Source organism: Ranitomeya imitator, chromosome 5 (genome assembly GCF_032444005.1).
Source record: "Ranitomeya imitator isolate aRanImi1 chromosome 5, aRanImi1.pri, whole genome shotgun sequence".
NCBI lineage: Eukaryota > Metazoa > Chordata > Amphibia > Anura > Dendrobatidae > Ranitomeya > Ranitomeya imitator.
In genome coordinates, this window is record NC_091286.1 from 556,373,326 (window position 1) to 556,393,638 (window position 20,313).

Here is a 20,313-nt window from a genome sequence, read left to right on the forward strand (position 1 = left end):
TGGCTATAGTTAGATCCTGTGCCCATCATGGAATGTATGTGTCACGCCGTTTATGGCGATAAAGGGGCAGGACGGCGAACTGGAACCTGCACCTGTCCCTGCCACTATAAGGGGCCCTGGCTTTCCCTTATCTCAGGGGTACCTATGAAGGTTAGGAGGCCTGAGCCGCCAGTGTATCCCTGTCTCCTGTGCAGACCCTATCAGTGACCCCCTCTCCCCCCAAGGGAGGTGGACTGCACCAGTATATAAATATCACAATTAACAGGTATACAGACAAGGTAAAGGAAAACCACACTTAGCTTAATGCTGCAAGGCACAGCACAGCAGGAAGAAATACTAGATACAATGGACACAGCTGTAGAACAACAGTTCCCAGCTAGCTCCTACTCCCGGCTTGGTCGCTGAAGAATGAACTAACACCGATAGTCAGCTGATGAACCAGGTGACCTCTAAAAGGATGGAGGGAGTGGTCAACACAAACATCAGCTGACCCAGCAGCTATGCAATAACATCAGCGGCCACTGGGGGGGAAAAACTGCATTAACCCCCGATGACCAGAAAGGAAAAAAGGTCTTAAACTGAGGCAAACCAGATCTGCCACAAATCCAAAATTGGATCATGGCAGTATGTTTGGAGTTCACAGACCAATTTCAGGACTGCAGGGTTGTCTTCAAAGAGTAGCTATGTGTTGGTGAAGCAAGTTGTGAGAGAAACATAACCAAAGTCAAAACAGGAGGGACAGGGACAATAACACCCTGCTCTGTGCAATTAAAGACCAAGAATTCCAGTGCAGAGTAAACAAGGTTTTTCCCCAGAAGCCTTCACTCAGGTAAGTGCACATGGTCAATAAATGCTACAGGTTTGAACGCTGCGTACATCCGCAGCATCCAGCCTGCAGCGTTCAGATGTTACAGCATAGTTGATGGGATTTCAAGAAATCCCATGCCCACTATGTGTGCAGAGATGCTCATGAATTACCTGCAGAGACGTACATGCGGCACGTCTCTGCAGACTGCAGCATGTATATTTATCTTGCGGAGACGCAAGTCTCTGCAAGATAAATTTCACCAGTATAATGTATACGGCACAGTGATTCTGCACAGTTCAATGAACACATTCGGTTTCACCTGCGCTCAATAGCCGGCAGCGCTTTGGAAGCAGAGGACATGAGCTGCGTACAAAGCGCTGCCAATTCCTGAATGTGTGCACTTACCCTAAATGTTAAGTTCGACTCAATTGATGCAAAAGGAATTCAAAAAGGGTTTGGGATTTATTTTATTGTCATTTATTGTCCCATCCCATTCTAGTTACACCACTTTGTAAGAGTGTGGCAAAAATGGTGTGCAAACTCCGTGAGTCGGAAAATTTTATCACAGCCTCGATTTGCACCAACATTTTGAAGCTTTTTAAAGCTTTTTATTCCAGCATAAAAACTTTGATAAATAGGGGCCTGCGTTTTAAATATTATCATGAAAGTGTTGTGCACAGTACAGGGATTAGCTGGGATGAACTGTGGTGAGTTGTCAACTCTGATAATGGTTTATAAAGAAGACGTTGTTTCTGATTGATTTTTATCTGGACCCAACATGTAGTGCAAAATACACAATTTACAGGCTTTGGAGAAATGTAACACTTCTTAATAGTATTTGCTGCATCTGAGTGTCTAATGTGGATAGACTCAGCACTGCCTTTTTAAAAACTGTTTGAAAATTGGCAATCATGAAGTACAATAAAAAATTATATTGTGTTATTGTGATAGTCAGAAAAATCTATGCAAATACTTTTATGCCCCCCCCCCAAAAAAAAAGTATCCTAAGAGTGATAATGGAGATGATATGGTTCAGCAACCACAAAAGTTAACCTCTTACCGACATAGACAGTAATATTTTCACGCATCCTGGTACGTATTGACACGGGACGGATTGTTATGTCCAAATGATTGTGCGCACACACAAGTTGATTCCGAAAGCTGATACCCGGCACTAAGTCTCACACTGCTCACAGCACTTTAACCCACTAAATGCTGTGATAGAACACAATTTCAGCATTCTAGGAGCAGGCAGAGGGATGACAGCCCTCTGCCCTTTAATCGGACACCCTACAGCATGATGCGGGGTCACAATCATTGTCATGGTGATCCAATGTCATCATTGCGACATCCGGGTCACCAGAGCTTGTAAAGTTGCTAGATCATGCTCAGAACATGATCAACAACTTTATATGTCAGTGCAGAGCTGACAGTTTTCATAGCATAGGGATGCTGTTGTATTCCCATACTATACAAGCAATCAGCCTGCAAAAAATTACAGTCACAAAGTGGGAAAAAGTAAAAAAAAAATTAAAATATTTGTAAAAATACTAAAAAAACAAAAATAAAAAAGTCAAAAGATATTGTACGCATAAATAAATATTTGTATGAAAGAAAAAAAGTACACATATTTGGTATTGCCGATTCCGGAACAACCTGACCTATCAAACTGTCCCACTAGCTAATCCCTTTAGCGAACACCATAAAAAAGCAAGGCAAAAAACAATGCTTTATCATCATACCGTTGAACAAAAAGTGGAATTAAGCACGATAAAAAAGATATGAATAAACATGGTACCACGGAAAATATAATCTAGTCCCGCCAAAGACAAGCCACCATACTGCTCCATTAGTGGAAAAATAAAAAAGTTATAGCCCTCGGAATAAAGTGATGCAAAAATAATTATTTTTTTCTATAAAATAGTTTTTATTGTTTAAAAGTGCCAACACATAAAAAAGACATAAATGAGGTATATCTGCAATAGTACTGACCCAAAGAATAAAACTGCCTTATCAATTTTAGCAAACGCAGAATTGTAATGACTCCAGTTTGGCGATTATTCCCCTCTGAGCTTTGCACTGTGCCTCAAAAGTAGTATTCCCCCACATACGGGGCATTAACGTACTCAGGAGAAACTGTGTTAGGGCTGGCGGAGCACACTGAGTAGATATAAAGATATTAAAGGTGCTTTCGCAGCCTGGGGTTCATCGTGCAGGAGTGGAACCTGCTGCTAGTTAATGGCGATACTATATGGCGGTACTACGCCAGAATAGGCACGGGTTCCATTACCCTGTCTATATAGGAGCAAACTCTGTTGCTTGACAGAGTCGCAGGGAATAAATGTAACGCTGTGCCCTGTTAGCAGTCACAGGGTACAGCACATGGATACTAGTGGGATCCCTGCAAATCACCCCTACTATGCTCGTGATTGATCCCGCTCTGACCCTTGGTGGCTTTTGAGCTCGCGCCTGAGGACGCCCTGAGAAATGCTGGGATCAAGCAAGAGTTCTCACCCTACACTGATGAATTGTCAGGAGACACTGGAGATAGCTGCACAGAGTGCGTACAGCACCTCACTGGCGGTCACTGGTGGTTAGACGCAGTATAGATTGTGCCTGGTGATGGATGGCACTATATGGTGCTAAACAGCTCAGACATTCGCGAACATTCATCATCACTAGGGTTGGGATGATTCAGAGCTTTCACCAGAACAATCATACAGTGGCGTATCCAGGGGGGGCAGCCGGGGCATGTGCCCCGGGCGCAGCCGACAGGGGGGCGCCAGCAGGCCACCTGATGATGCGGCAGTCCAAGGAGGCTCGGGTGGGACTGCACTTGTCCCGCAGCAGGGCCCCTCGACTGCAGAGAGCCGCACACCACAGCTATTGCTGCCGCAGCTATGTGCGCACAGGCCCTGTGATGAGGTCACAGGAGGGGAGGAGTCAAATGTCACATGATCAAGGGCCTCTGTGTAGCGCAGGACTCTGCTAGTTCTCATGGTGCTGGACGAGGGTAAGGCTACTTTCACACTAGTGTCGTACGACGCACATCGCAATGCGTCGTTTTTGTGAAAAAACGCATCTTGCAAAGTTGGCTGCTGGATGCGTTTTTTCCCCATAGACTAACATTAGCAATGCATTGTGACGCATTGCCACACGTCGCAACCGTCGTGCGACGGTTGCGTCGTGTTGTGGTGGACCGTCGGAACAAAAAACGTTACATACAATGTTTTTTTGTGCGTCGTGTCTGCCATTTCCGACCGCACATGCGTGGTCAGAACTCCGCCCCTTCCTCCCCGCAACTCACAATGGGGCAGCAGATGCGTTGTAATAATGCATCCGCTGCCCCCGTTGTGCAGCGTTGTCACAGGATGCGTCGGTACGTCGGCCCGGTGCACTCTGACAGGCCGACGCCAACGCTAGTGTGAAAGTAGCCTAAGCGTTTGTGTGGGGTCTGGAGTGGTTTGTGTGGATGTAGCAGAGCCGTGTGTGTACGAGGTGTACAGAGCGGAAGCCGTGTGTGCAAGGTGTATGGAGCGGAGCCGGGTATGTACGGAGCGGAGCCGTGTGTGTATGAGGTGAACAGAGCGGAACTGGGTGTGTGCAAGGTGTATGGAGTGGAGCCGTGTGTACGAGGTGTACAAAGCAGAACTGGGTGTGTGCAAGGTGTATGGAGCTGAGCCATGTGTACGAGGTGTACAGAGTGGAACTGGGTGTGTGCGAAGTGTATGGAGCAGAGCCGTGTGTGTATCAGGTGTACGGAGCGGAACTGGGTGTGTGCAAGGTGCATGGAGCGGAACCATGTGTGTATGAGGTGGACAGAGCGGAACTGGGTGTGCGCAAGGTGTATGGAGCTGAGCCGTGTGTGTACGAGGTGTACGGAGCGGAACTGGGTGTGTGCAAGGTGTATGGAGCTGAGCCGTGTGTACGAGGTGTACGGAGAGGAACTGGGTGTTTGCAAGGTGTATGGAGCTGAGCCGTGTGTACGAGGTGTATGGAGTGTAGCTGTGTTTGTACGAGGTGTACAGAGCGGAAGCCGTGTGTGCAAGGTGTATGGAGCGGAGCCGGGTATGTACGGAGCGGAGCTGTGTGTGTATGAGGTGAACAGAGCAGAACTGGGTGTGTGCAAGGTGTATGGAGCGGAGCCGGGTATATACGGAGCGGAGCCGTGTGTGTATGAGGTGAACAGAGCGGAACTGGATGTGTGCAAGGTGTATGGAGCGGAGCAGTGTGTACGAGGTGTACAAAGCAGAACTGGGTGTGTGCAAGGTGTATGGAGCTGAGCCGTGTGTACAAGGTGTATGGAGCGGAACTGGGTGTGTGCAAGGTGTATGGAGCTGAGCCGTGTGTACAAGGTGTACGGAGCGGAACTGCATGTGAGCAAGGTGTATGGAGCGGAGCAGTGTGTGTACGAGGTGTACAGAGCAGAGCTGTGTGCGTATGAGGTGTATGGAGTGGAGCCGTGTGTGCAAGGTGTATGGAGCGGAGTTGTGTGTGTCTATGAGGTGTATGAAGCGGAGCCGTGCGTGTACGAGGTGTTAGGAGCAGAGCCGCGTGTGTACGAGGTGTACGGAGCCGAGCTGTGTGTGTACAAGCTGTACGGAGTGGAGCTGCGTGTGTACAAGGTGTATGGAGTGGAGCCACGTGTGTACGAGGTGTACGGAGCTCAGCCATGTGTGTAGGAGTAACTAGGTGAGGCCATTACACAGTACGCAATATGTGTGTGTTTTTGTGTGTGCATGCGTAGCGCTGCGGATGAATGTGCAGAGACGTAAATGGTTTTGTGTGTGTGTGTATGGGGAGGAGAGGCAAGGGCAATGATGGGGCTGACGGGGAGAGGGCAATAATTGGGATGGAAGGGGAGGAGGAAATGATCGATCTGTTGGAATGGGCAATGATGGAGGTGGAAATTGGAATGGGCAATGATGGTGGTGGGGGGAGAATGCAATGATGGTGGGGAGGAGGAAATTATGGAGGTGTGTTATGATCCGGTGACCTTGGAGCAGCATGAAAACTTTCACTGGAGTAGGTGGTAACTATACTGACCGCAAATCCTGATCTTAACACCGCAACTAGAAGTAGCCGTGGGGTGTACCTAACAAGCCCTAGACACCTCGTCACAGCCGGAGGACTAAATACCCCTAAAGATGGAAATGGGAATACTACCTTGCCTCAGAGCAGAACCCCAAAGGATAGGCAGCCCCCCACAAATATTGGCTGTGAGTAGGAGAGGAAAGACACACACAGTCAGAAAACAGGATTTAGCACAAGAGGCTACTCTAGCTAAAATAGGAAAGGATAGGACAGAGTTCTGTGCGGTCAGTATAAAAACCCTTCCAAAAATATCCACAGCAGATTATACAAAAAAATCCTCCATCTAACTAAAGACGTGGAACGTATATCTGCAACTCCAGAGACTACTAAACTCAGAGCAGGAATACAATAAAAAAACAAGCACACAGCTTGTGTGCCATAGAAAAAGAAACAGACACTTATCTTTGCTGAATTGGCAGCTAAGCAGGAGAAGCCAGACAGAGATCCAACACTTCCCAAGAAACATTGACAACTGGCAAGGACTAATGAGTCCTGCAAACCTAAATACCCCAATCAGAACTGCAATCAGCAGATACACCTGTCCAGGACTGCAGCCCAGAGACAACTGCATTACCACCTACAACCACCGGAGGGAGCCCAAAAGCAGAATTCACAACAGTACCCCCCCTTGAGGAGGGGTCACCGAACCCTCACAAGAGCCCCCAGGCCGATCAGGATGAGCCAGATGAAAGGCACGAACCAAATCAGCGGCATGGACATCAGAGGCAAAAACCCAAGAATTATCCTCCTGGCCATAACCCTTCCATTTGACCAGGTACTGAAGCTTCAGCCTCGAAAAACAGGAATCCAAATTCTTCTCAACAACATATTCCAACTCCCCATCAACCAACACAGGGGCCGGAGGATCAACAGAGGGAACAATGGGCTCCACATATTTCCGCAACAAAGATCTATGGAAGACATTATGGATAGCAAAAGAGGCCGGAAGCCCCAGTCGAAAAGACACCGGATTAATAATCTCAGAAATCCTATAAGGACCAATAAACTGAGGCTTAAACTTAGGAGAAGAAACCTTCATAGGAACATGACGGGAAGACAACCAGACCAGATCCCCAACCCGAAGCCGGGAACCAACACACCGACGACGGTTAGCAAAATGTTGAGCCTCCTCCTGAGACAACACCAAATTGTCCACCACATGAGCCCAAATCTGCTGCAACCTGTCAACCACAGAATCCACACCAAGACAGTCAGAAGGCTCAACCTCCTCAGAAGAAAAACGAGGATGAAAACCAAAATTACAAAAGAAAGGCGAAACCAAAGTAGCCGAACTAGCCCGATTATTAAGGGCAAACTCGGCCAATGGCAAGAAAGCCACCCAATCATCCTGATCAGCAGACACAAAGCATCTCAAATAAGTCTCCAAAGTCTGATTAGTTCGCTCGGTCTGACCATTTGTCTGAGGATGAAACGCAGAAAAAAAAGACAAATCAATGCCCTGCCTAGCACAAAAGGCCGGCCAAAATCTAGAAACAAACTGGGAACCTCTGTCGGACACAATATTCTCTGGAATACCATGCAAACGGACCACATGCTGAAAAAACAATGGAACCAAATCAGAAGAGGAAGGCATTTTAGGCAAAGGCACCAAATGAACCATCTTAGAGAACCGGTCACAAACAACCCAGATAACCGACATCCTCTGGGAAACCGGAAGATCGGAAATAAAATCCATAGAAATATGTGTCCAGGGCCTCTCAGGGACCGGCAATGGCAAAAGCAACCCACTAGCACGGGAACAACAAGGCTTGGCCCGCGCACAAGTCCCACAGGACTGCACAACAGAACGCACATCACACGACAAAGAAGGCCACCAAAAGGACCTACCAACCAAGTCTCTGGTACCAAAAATGCCAGGATGACCAGCCAACATGGAACAGTGAACCTCAGAAATCACTCTACTAGTCCATCTGTCAGGAACAAACAGATTCCCCACTGGACAGCGGTCAGGTTTGTCAACCTGAAATTCCTGAAGAACTCGTCGTAAATCAGGGGAAATGGCAGAAAGGACCACCTCTTCTTTCAGAATACCGACCGGTTCTAAGACCTCAGGAGAATCAGGCAAAAAACTCCTAGAGAGGGTATCAGCCTTAATATTCTTAGAACCCAGAAGGTACGAGACCACGAAATCAAAACGGGAAAAAAACAAGGACCATTGAGCCTGTCTAGGATTCAGCCATTTGACAGACTCGAGGTAAATCAAATTCTTATGATCGGTCAAGACCACAATACGGTGCTTAGCTCCCTCAAGCCAATGTCGCCACTCCTCAAACGCCCACTTCATAGCCAACAACTCCCGATTGCCGACATCATAATTGCGTTCAGCAGGCGAAAACTTACGGGAAAAGAAGGCACACGGTTTCATTAAGGAACCAACAGGATCCCTCTGAGACAAAACGGCCCCTGCCCCAATCTCAGAAGCGTCAACCTCAACCTGAAACGGAAGAGAAACATCCGGTTGGCGCAACACCGGAGCAAAAGTAAATCGACGTTTAAGCTCCTGAAAGGCAGAGACAGCTGCAGAGGACCAATTCGCCACATCAGCGCCTTTCTTCGTCAAATCAGTCAAGGGTTTAACCACGCTGGAAAAATTAGCAATGAAACGGCGATAAAAATTTGCAAAACCCAAAAATTTCTGAAGGCTCTTCACGGATGTGGGCTGAATCCAATCATGCATGGCCTGAACCTTAACCGGATCCATCTCTATAGACGAGGGAGAAAAAATAAATCCCAAAAAAGAAACCTTCTGCACCCCAAAGAGACACTTAGACCCTTTCACAAACAGGGTATTGTCACGAAGCATCTGAAATACCATCCTGACCTGTTCCACATGAGACTCCCAATCATCGGAAAAAAATCAAAATATCGTTCAAATATACAATCAAGAACTCATCAATATAAGTCCGGAAAATATCATGCATGAAGGACTGAAAAACAGATGGAGCATTAGTGAGCCCAAATGGCATCACAAGGTATTCAAAATGGCCTTCGGGTGTGTTAAACGCAGTTTTCCATTCATCACCCTGCTTAATACGAACAAGATTATATGCCCCCCGAAGGTCAATCTTCGTAAACCAACTAGCTCCCTTAATCCTAGCAAACAAATCGGTAAGCAAAGGTAAAGGGTATTGAAACTTGACCGTGATTTTATTCAAGAGGCGATAATCAATGCAGGGTCTCAAGGAACCATCTTTTTTAGCAACAAAAAAGAACCCCGCTGCCAACGGTGAAGAAGATGGCCGAATATGCCCTTTCTCCAAAGACTCCTTAATATAGCTCCGCATGGCGGTATGTTCAGGCACAGACAGGTTGAAAAGTCGACCCTTAGGAAACTTACAGCCTGGAATTAAGTCAATAGCACAATCGCAGTCCCTGTGTGGTGGAAGGAAACTGGACTTGGGCTCATCGAATACATCCTGAAAATCAGACAAAAACTCTGGAATTTCAGAAGAGGAAGAAGAGGAGATTGACATCAAAGGAACATCATTATGAACCCCCTGACAACCCCAACTAGTCACAGACATGGACTTCCAATCCAACACAGGATTATGTACCTGCAACCACGGAAAACCCAGCACGATAGCATCATGCAAATTATGCAACACCAGAAATCGACAATGTTCCTGATGGGCTGGCGCCATGCGCATGGTCACCTGTGTCCAAAACTGGGGCTTATTTTTAGCCAAGGGTGTAGCATCAATGCCCCTTAAAGGAATAAGGTTCTGCAAAGGCTGCAAGGGAAAACCACAATGCCTGGCAAACTCAAAGTCCATTAAGTTCAAGGTGGCGCCTGAATCCACAAACGCCATGACAGAAAATGATGACAATGAGCAGATCAAGGATACAGATAACAGAAATTTAGGTTCTACAGTACTGATGGTAAATGAACTAGCGATCCTCTTTGTGCGCTTAGGGCAGACTGAAATGACATGAGAAGCGTCGCCACAATAATAACACAACCTATTCTGACGTCTGAATCCTTGTCGTTCCGTTTTAGACAGAATCCTATCACACTGCATTGGCTCAGGAGTCTGCTCTGAGAACAACGCCACAGCGTGCACAGTTCTGCGCTCCCGTAAGTGCCGGTCAATCTGAATGGCCAGAGACGTAGAATCACTCAGACCGGAGGGCGTTGGAAACCCCACCATAACATCTTTAACGGATTCAGAAAGACACTTTCTGAAAATTGCCGCCAAAGCATCATTATTCCATTTAGTCAACACAGACCATTTTCTGAATTTCTGACAATACAATTCTGCCGCCTCTTGACCCTGAGACAGGGCCAACAATGTCTTCTCAGCTTGATCGACAGAATTAGGTTCATCATATAATAATCCTAAAGCCTGAAAAAAGGAGTCTACATTAAGCAAAGCCGTATTCCCAGATTCCAGGGAAAACACCCAATCCTGCGGGTCGCCACGCAGCAGGGAGATGACGATTTTAACCTGCTGGATGGAATCACCAGAGGATCGAGGTCTCAGAGCAAAAAATAGTTTATAGTTGTTTTTAAAACTCAAATATTTAGACCTATCTCCAAAAAACAAATCAGGAGTAGGAATCTTCGGCTCTAAAACAGGAGTTTGAACAATATAATTAGAAACACCCTGTACCCTAGCAGCAAGCTGATCTACACGAGAAACTAATTCCTGAACATCCATGCTTGCACAAGGCTCCTCAGCCACCCATAGATAAAGAGGGGAGAGAAGATAAAGCAGACTGAAGAAAAAAATGGCTCAACACTGTTCTTCCCTTCTTCTGAGATGCATTTAACTCATTATTGGCCAGTTGTACTGTTATGATCCGGTGACCTTAGAGCAGCATGAAAACTTTTACTGGAGTAGGTGGTAACTATACTGATCTTAACACTGCTCCTAGAAGTAGCCGTGGGGTGTACCTAACAAGCCCTAGACACCTCGTCACAGCCGGAGGACTAAATACCCCTAAAGATGGAAATGGGAATACTACCTTGCCTCAGAGCAGAACCCCAAAGGATAGGCAGCCCTCCACAAATATTGGCTGTGAGTAGGAGAGGAAAGACACACACAGTCAGAAAACAGGATTTAGCACAAGAGGCCACTCTAGCTAAAATAGGAAAGGATAGGACAGAGTTCTGTGCGGTCAGTATAAAAACCCTTCCAAAAATATCCACAGCAGATTATACAGAAAATTCCTCCATCTAACTAAAGACGTGGAACGTATATCTGCAACTCCAGAGACTACTAAACTCAGAGCAGGAATACAATAAAAAAAACAAGCACACAGCTTGTGTGCCATAGAAAAAGAAACAGACACTTATCTTTGCTGAATTGGCAGCTAAGCAGGAGAAGCCAGACAGAGATCCAACACTTCCCAAGAAACATTGACAACTGGCAAGGACTAATGAGTCCTGCAAACCTAAATACCCCAGTCAGAACTGCAATCAGCAGATACACCTTTCCAGGACTGCAGCCCAGAGACAACTGCATTACCACCTACAACCACCGGAGGGAGCCCAAAAGCAGAATTCACAACAGAGGTGGTGGAAAGGGCAATAATGAGAGGGGGAAGAAATGATGGAGGTGGTAGAATGGACAAGGATGGTGGTGGTGGACAGCACACTGATGATATTGGAGGGGGAGAAAATGATGGAGGTGGTGGAATGGGCAAGTATGGTGATGGCTGAAAGGACAATGATGATGGTGGTGGAAAGGGCAAAGATGGGGATGGTGGGGGAAGAGAAAATGATGGATATGGTGGAAAAGGCAAAGGAGGAAATGATAGAGGCGGTGGAATAGGAAATTATGGGGTGGTGGGGAGAAAGCAATGATAGTTTTGGTGGAGAAGGCAAAGATGAAGGTGGTGAAGAGAGCAATGATAGGGTGGGGTAGAGGAAAATAATGGGCATATATGAGGAAACAGTACAGGAGAATGGGGGGCATGTATGAGGAAACAGTACTGGGGAATTGGGGGCATGTATGAGGAAACAGTACTGGGGAATTGGGGGGCATATCTGAGGAAACAGTATGGCGGATGGGTGCAGACAGTATGAGGAGCGAACGGGGGAATGTATGTGGACACAGTATGAGGAGCGATGTGAAATATGTATGTGGACAGAGTACGGGGAGTGAGGGTGATGGGATGTGTGCAGACACAGTAAAGGGAGTCAGATGAGCAGGCAGTATAGAAAGTGAGGGGTAAATATATGAGGAGACAGTTTGGTGAACAGGAGGGATGTGAGAGGAGACAGTATGAGGAGGGAGGGGAATAGTATAAGGAGAAAGTATGGGGGGAGAAAAGTGAGTGGGCACAGAATAGAAACTGAGTAGTGGGTTCATAGCATGGGGGGACAGTGTAAGGGCACAGGCAGGAGGGGACAGTATACCAAGGATGGGGAGTGTGATCAGAGAGTACAGTATAAATACTGGGCCCTATAGAGGGGGACACAGTGTGAGAGGACAGTGTGAATAGGGGGCCGGTATGGAAAGGAGAGGTCTGTGTGAAGAGCATATACCATAAGAGAGACAGTGTGGGGGTCATATTTTGTGCAGACAATATAGTGAGGGGCAATTATTCATTCAGGAGCCTTATAATGACACTTCTATCTTTAAGGGCGTCATGTGGAGATTTTCTGCAAAAGAGCGGAGAAGATGGAGGTCTGCAGAGATGGCTGTGGATGAGAAAACTCATCATGGGGTCTGGACCAGATGAGGAAAAGGAGAACGGCTCCAGAGATGACGTCATCTATAAAGTACCTAGATGTAAATGTTATTTGTGATACTAACTAACTCTCATGTTTTTATTTTTGTTAGGAGATTTAATCGGATGTCCAGGTTTGTGATGAGTCTGCAGTCATTCTTTGTGACTGCAGACTTCTGAGTTCTCACAGTGCGCACTGCACACTGTCAGGATTCTCTCATGCTGGCGATTTACATACGTGCGGTCACGTGCTGACTAGACATGTGTGGCCTCACTCAGTGAAAATGAACTGAGTGAGGCCAGGCACGTCTAGTCGGAATGTGGTCAGAAGTATACAAATCACATACTTGTGCTAACATGACTGTCCACCAGCAAGGGAGAATCCTAAAAGTGTGTTGGTGTGAGAATTCAGAAGCTGCTGGTTCCAGTAGTCGTCACATGGACACTTCACTCATATGCGACTTTCATACTTATGGTCCTGTGACATCGAGCTTCTCTTCTGCTTCTCTCAGTTTTTCACTGAACATTGAGAGCATTAGGGAGAGCGGCTCGTGGGTACATGACTAAGTGTGCAAATCGCATATGTCCTGGTGGGGCGCCAAAATGAATTCTTGCCCCGGGTGCCAGAAACCCTAGATACGCCTCTGCAGGCATACATCCCCACACACATAATTCTTGATTTATACTATTGCATGGCCGTGCAGCCATGTGAACCTTTTATAGAGGAAGCTGTCCAGGACCTTCATAGTGGTCCAATAGGAGCTGCTACAGGACCTGAGCATGTGACCCCCGACCTCCAATGAGAGGTCATCCTTTGGGCATGTTCAGTAGAGGAAAAGCAGTACTCAGGAGCATCTGCTCGCTGCTGAACAGTGCTGGTTACAATGGCTGAGCCTAGAAGATCCACAGTAACCAAGCACACAGTATCTGCCTGAGCCAGACGTCTCTGCTGAGCAGGCTCCACAGCAGCTGGAGAAGAATGGGAGATGGTAGCGGAGGTGATTTGAGATTCCCCCTGTGCAGTGGCAGGAACTTGACACCAAACATTACCTCCCTCCTAGGGTTCCCCTCCTTGGACCTCGCTATGCTCGAAGGCAGCAATGAGCTGTGGAGCCCAAATGTGCTCTGCAAGGTCCCAGGACCTATCCTCCTGGCCATAACCCTTCCAATCCACCAAATAATTATTTTTGCCACATACCACCCTACACCTAAAGATAGCGTTCACCTCATAATCATCTGTAGATGAACCAGATGTCCCAGCAGATGACTCAGAAAACCGGGACAAGTGAACGGGCTTTAGAAGGGACACATGAAAGGTGTCGGTGATACCTAGGCGTGGAGGAAGGGCCAGACGGTAGACCAAAGGTGAACCTGTTCCAGGACCTTGAAGGGACCCAAGGAGCGAGGAGCAAACTTAGTGGACTCAACTCACAGCCTGATATTACGGGCAGAGAGCCACACTAAGTCACCAGGAGCAAAGGTCAGAGCGGGGCGCCGATGTGCATCGGTGGAGACCCTCATTCTCTCCGTGGAGGCCCAGATGGCATCCTGTGTGCGGTCACGAATTTCAAATGCCTCAACAGCCCAGTCTGCCACCCTGGAGTTGGTGGAAGACACGAACATGGACACAGGAACCCGCGGATGTAATTAAGGAGGAATTGGGTCTGCTCAGTGGATTCGGCTACGGCGTTGTTCAGCGCAAACTCTGCCCACGGTAGCAAGGATGCCCAGTCATCCTGCCTGGCTGAGACAAAATGTCGCAGGTATGTGACCAGGTTCTGATTGGCCCTCTCTACCAACCCATTTGTCTTGGGATGGTATGCTGAAGAGAGATTCAGCTAGATGCTGAGAAGACGACAAACCTCTCTCCAGAACCGAGACACAAACTGGGGACCTTGGTTACTGACAATTTTGTCAGGCATACCATGTAGGCGGAAATCGTGCTTGATAATGCCGCCAAGGCCCGTGCAGAAGGTAGCCGTGGAAGCGGCACCAAATGCACCATTTTGGAAAAATGGTCGCTGACTACACAAATTATGGTGCAGCTATGGGGCTTGGGTAAGCCCACCACAAAGTCCATCCTGACCATTTCCCAGGGCCTGTCCACCTCTGGCAGGGGGTAAAGTAGCCCAGCTGGCCGTTGTCGAGAAGACTTATTCTTTACGTAGGAGACACACACCCGAATATTGTCTCCGACGTCACGGGCCATATGCAGCCACCAGTACGTCCTCGCCAGAAGCTCACATGTCCTTTTGGTCCCAAAGTGTCCACCCACCCTGGACGAGTGAGCCCAAAAGAGAACCTCTCGTCGCAAATTAGATGGCACTAAAGTCTTGCGCGGGGGCACAGACTCTAGCAATACCGGGGCCACAGTCCTCAGGCTCTCAGAAGGGACAATAAGCCAAGGCTCCTCCTCCGCTGATGACACTATGGAGCGGGAGAGAACGTCAGCACGAATGTTCTTCTCCCTGGGAGAAAATGGAGGGTGAAATGGAACCGGGAGAAGAACAGGGATGATCTAGCCTGGCGAGAATTTAGATGCTGGGCAGTCTGTACATACACCAAATTTTTGTGGTTGGCGTAAAATTGGAAGGGAAAGCGAGCCCCCTCCAGGAGGTGTCTCCACTCCAAGAAAGCCAACTTCATGGCTAGCAACTCCCTGCTCTTGATGGAATAATTCCTCTCCGATGGTGTGAAGGTCTTGGAGAAAAAGAAGCAAGGATGCTTCCGACCTTGAGCATCCTTCTGGAAGATAACTGCTCCAGCACCGACGGAAGGGGCATCCACCTCCATGATAAATGGTTTATCAACATCGAGGGGATGTAAAATGGGAGCGCTAGCGAAGTGTGACTTAATAGAGAGAAAGGCCTTGGAAACCTCCTCCTACAACAATTTGGGATTTGCTCCCTTCTTGGTGAGGGCCACCAAGGGAGCTACCAAAGTTGAGAAGTGGGGAATGAACTGGCTATAATAATTAATGAACCACATAAAGCGCTGCACCGCTTTAAGAGAATGGGGTTCCTGCCAGTCCATCACAGCCTGAAGCTTGGCAGGATCCATGGCCAATCCCCGGGCAGAGATGATATAGCCTAGGAAAGGCAATGACTCCTGCTCAAACACACACTTCTGCAACTGGGCATAGAGGGAGTTTGCCTGTTGGAGGTCAAAGACTTTGCTTACATCTCTCCAGTGGGAGTCAATATCTGGAGAGTAGATGAGAATATCATCCAGATAGACTACGACTGAGGTTGTTGAGCATATCCCGGAAGATATCATTCACAATGTCATGGAAAACAGCAGGAGCATTACAGAGCCCGAAGGGCATCACCAGGTATTCATAGTGCCCATCCCTGGTGTTAAATGCCGTCTTCCATTCGTCCTCCTCACGGATGCGAATCAGGTTGTAAGCACCCCACAGATCAAGTTTAGTAAATACCCTCGCTCCCTGCAACCTATCAAATAGCTCTGATATCAGAAGCAGAGGGTATTTGTTCTTAACGGTGATGGCGTTAATAAACCTGTAATCAATGCATGGACGTAGGTCTCCATTCTTATTCTGCAAGAAGAAGAACCCAGCCCTAGCAGGTGACACTGACTTCCTAATGAATGACTTCCTAATGAATAACTGGCTGCAGCTATGCTAGCAGCCTGAACAGCGACTGTGGTGACATCCACGGCCGAGGTTGTGCGTTCAAGAGCCGCCAACCATCCCTCCAGCTGCTGGATGTACTGTTGTAGATGCTGATCGTCCGCCATTACTAGCCAGACCCTGGTGTTAGTATACTGTTAGGGCTGGTGGAACGCACCAAATAGATATAAAGATAGTAAAGGTGCGTGAGTGGAACCTGCTGCTAGTTAATGGCGGCACTATATGGCAGTACCAGGTTCCGTCACCCGGTATGTATAGGAGCAAACTCTGCTGCTTCACAGAGTTGCAGGGAATAAAGGTAACGCTCTGCCGTTAGCAGTCACAGGGTGCAGCACATGGATACTAGTGGGATCCCTGCAATTCACCCCCACTATGCTGGTGACTGATCCCGCTCTGACCCTCGGTGGATTTGAGCCCACGCCTGAAGACACCCTGAGTCAGATGCTGGGATCAAGCGGGAGTTCCCACCCTACACTGACAGATTGTCAGGAGACACTGGAGATAGCTACACAGAGTGCGTACAGCACCGCACTGGGGTCACTGCTGGTTAGACGTAGTATAGATTGTGCCTGGTGCTGGATGGCACTATATGGCGCTAGCAGCTCCAACATTCGCGAACATTCATCAACTCTAGGGATGGGAATGATTCGGAGCTTTCACCAGAAAAGGCATACATACACACACACACACACACAATTATTGATTTATACTAGCGCATGGCCATGCGGCCATGTGAACATTTTATAGAGGAAGCTCTCCAGGACTGTCCTAGTGGTCCAATAGGTGCTGCTACAGGCCTGAGCATGTGACCACCGATCTCCAATGAGAGGTCGTCCCTTGGGCATGCTCAGTAGTGGAAAAGCAGGACTTAGTCCCAGGAGTGTCTGCTCGCTGCTGAAGAGTGCTGGCTACAATGGCTGAGCCTGGAAGATCAGCAATAACCAAGTGCACAGTATCTGCCTGAGCCAGACACTGGGACCAATGTCTCTGCTGAGCAGGCTCCACTGCGGCTGAAGAAGAATGGGAGACTGCAGCGGAGGTGGTTCGAGATTCCCCTGTGTAGCGGTGGGAACTCAACACCTAACAAACTGCACAGCAAATTGTATTGTGCAGTTTCTTATGCTACCCTTTTGAAAATGCTAAATTTGGGGCCAAAATAACATTTTTGGGGGGAAAATGTGATTTTTTTTTCATGGCTCAATGTTATAAACTTCTGTGAAGCTCCATGGGCTCTAAGGTGCTCACCACACATAAATACATTCCTTGAGGGGTCTAGTTTCCAAAATGTGGTCACTTGTGGGGAGTTACCACTATTTAGGCACATCAGGGGCTTTCCAAACCGATATGACGTCCGCTAATGATTCCAGGAAATGTTACATTCAAATAGTCAAATGACGCTCCTTCTCTTCCGAGCTCTGCCATGCGACAAAACAGTATTTTTCTCCTTCATATGGGGTATTGGCGTACTCAGGAGAAGTTATCTTACAAATTGTATTGTGCAATTTCTCCTGTTACCCTTGTGAAAATGCAACATTTGGGGCTAAAAACATATTTGTGGGGAGATTGTGTTGTTTTTTTTTATTTTCACAGCTCAGAGGCTCTCAAAATGCGACATGGCATCCGCCAATTATTCCAGAAAATTTTGCATTCAAAAAGTCAAATGATGCTCATTCTTGTCCGAGCTCTGCTGTGCACCCGAATAGTGTTTTTCTTGCTCATGTGGGGTATCAGCATGCTCAGGAGAAATTATGCAACACATTTCTGGGGTTTATTTTTTCTGTTACCATTTTGAAAATAAAAAAAATTGGATCTGAAGTTAATTTTTTGTGAAGAAAGTTAAATGTTCATTTTTTTTCTACACTCCAAAAAATCTTGTGAAGCAACTGAAGGGTTAATAAACTTCTTGAATGTGGTTTTGAGCACCTTAAGGGGTGCAGTTTTTAAAATGGCATCACTTTTGGGTATTTTCTATCATATAGATCCCTCAAAGTGACTTCAAATGAGATGTGGTCCCTAAAAAAATGGTTTTGTAAATTTTGTTGGAAAAATGAAAAATCGCTGGTCAATTTTTAACCCTTATAATTTCCTAACAAAAAAATGTTAGTTCCCAAATTGTGCTGATGTAAAGTAGATAAGTGGGAAATGTTAGCTATAGCTGTGTGAATTAAGGGCATGAAAATTCAAAGTTTGAAAATTGAGAAATTTTCTAATTTTTGGCCCAAAATCTATTTTTTCACAAATAAACATAAGTCATATTGAAGAAATTTTACCACTATCATGAAGTACAATATGTCACAAAAATTCTGAGAATCACCAGGATCTGTTGAAGTATACCACATAAATTGACAGTGGTCAGAATTGTAAAAATTGGCCTGGTCATTAACGTGCAAACCACCTTCGGGGTAAAGGGGTTAAAAGGAACTTGTCACAAGAAAAAACGCTATTTGCCTTCAGATATGGGGTTACTCAATAGATTAATAGAGTTAGTTACCGGCCCGGTGCCTGCACTTAGCTAAGCACTGCAGGAAGAAAACAGTTTCCTCCTGGCAACATTTGGGTTTCAGTCATGGGGCGCCGCCAGTGCTTGTTCAGTTACCACGCAGAGGATGAAGAGTGGTGTTTGTAACCATGCCCCTCCAGGCCTCGCCCCTATGCAGGACCAGGTGTCCATCAGGGCCAGATGCACAGTTACAGCCCCACATTGTATACTCAGAGCAGTGATTGATCCCTCGCCAGTGCCACCCCATCCCTGAAACCAGAATTCTGCCAGGGGAAATAGAGTAAATTTACTCCTTACAATGTTTGGCTAAGTGCAGGTGCCAGGCAGGTTAGTAATGCTACTTACCTGCAGATTAACTCCGTATTTGCAGGTTAAGAAAGTTTTTCCTGGTGACAGGTTCTCTTTAACCCCTTCCCGACCTTTGACGCATACGCTGCGTCATGAAAGTCGGTGCCATTCCGACCCATGACGCAGCATATGCGTCATGGAATGATCGCGTCCCTGCAGATCGGGTGAAAGGGTTAACTCCCATTTCACCCGATCTGCAGGGACAGGGGGAGTGGTAGTTTAGCCCAGGGGGGGTGGCTTCACCCCCTCGTGGCTACGATCGCTCTGATTGGCTGTTGAAAGTGAAACTGCCAATCAGAGCGATTTGTAATATTTCACCTAAAAAAATGGTGAAATATTACAATCCAGCCATGGCCGATGCTGCAATATCATCGGCCATGGCTGGACACACTAATGTGCACCCACCCCACTCCTCCGATCGCCCCCCCAGCCCCCCGATCTGTGGTCCGCTCTCCTCGGTCCTGTGCTCCGCTCCCCCGTCCTCCTGCCCGCTCCCCCCGTGCTCCAATCACACCCCCCGTGCTCTAATCAAACCCCCCCCGCACTCCGATCACCCCCCCCCGCACAGCGATCACCCCCCCCGCACAGCGATCCCCCCCCGTGCTCCGATCCGCCTGCCCGCACAGCGATCCCCCACTCCGTGCTCCAATCCACCCCCCCGTGTTCCGATCCCCCCCCGTGCTCCGACGCCCCCCCCGTGGTCCCCCCCCACCCCATCATACTTACCGATCCAGCCGGGGTCCCGTCCGTCTTCTGCCTGGGCGCCGTCATCTTCCAAAATGGCGGGCGCATGTGCAGTGCGCCCGCCGAATCTGCCGGCCGGCAGATTCGTTCCAGAGTGAATTTTGATCACTGAGATATAATCTATCTCAGTGATCAAAATAAAAAAAAAAGTAAATGACACCCCCCCCTTTGTCACCCCCATAGGTAGGGACAATAAATTTTTTTTTTTTTTTTTCCACTAAGGTTGGGGTAAGAACTAGGGTTAGGGTTAGGGGTAGGGTTAGGGGTAGGGTTAGGGGTAGGGTTAGGGTTAGGGGTAGGGTTAGGGGTAGGGTTAGGGTTAGGGGTAGGGTTAGGGGTAGGGTTAGGGTTAGGGGTAGGGGTAGGGTTAGGGGTAGGGTTAGGGTTTCGGTATGTGCACACGTATTCTGGTCCTCTGCGGATTTTTCCGCTGCGGATTTGATAAATCCGCAGTGCTAAACCGCTGCGGATTTA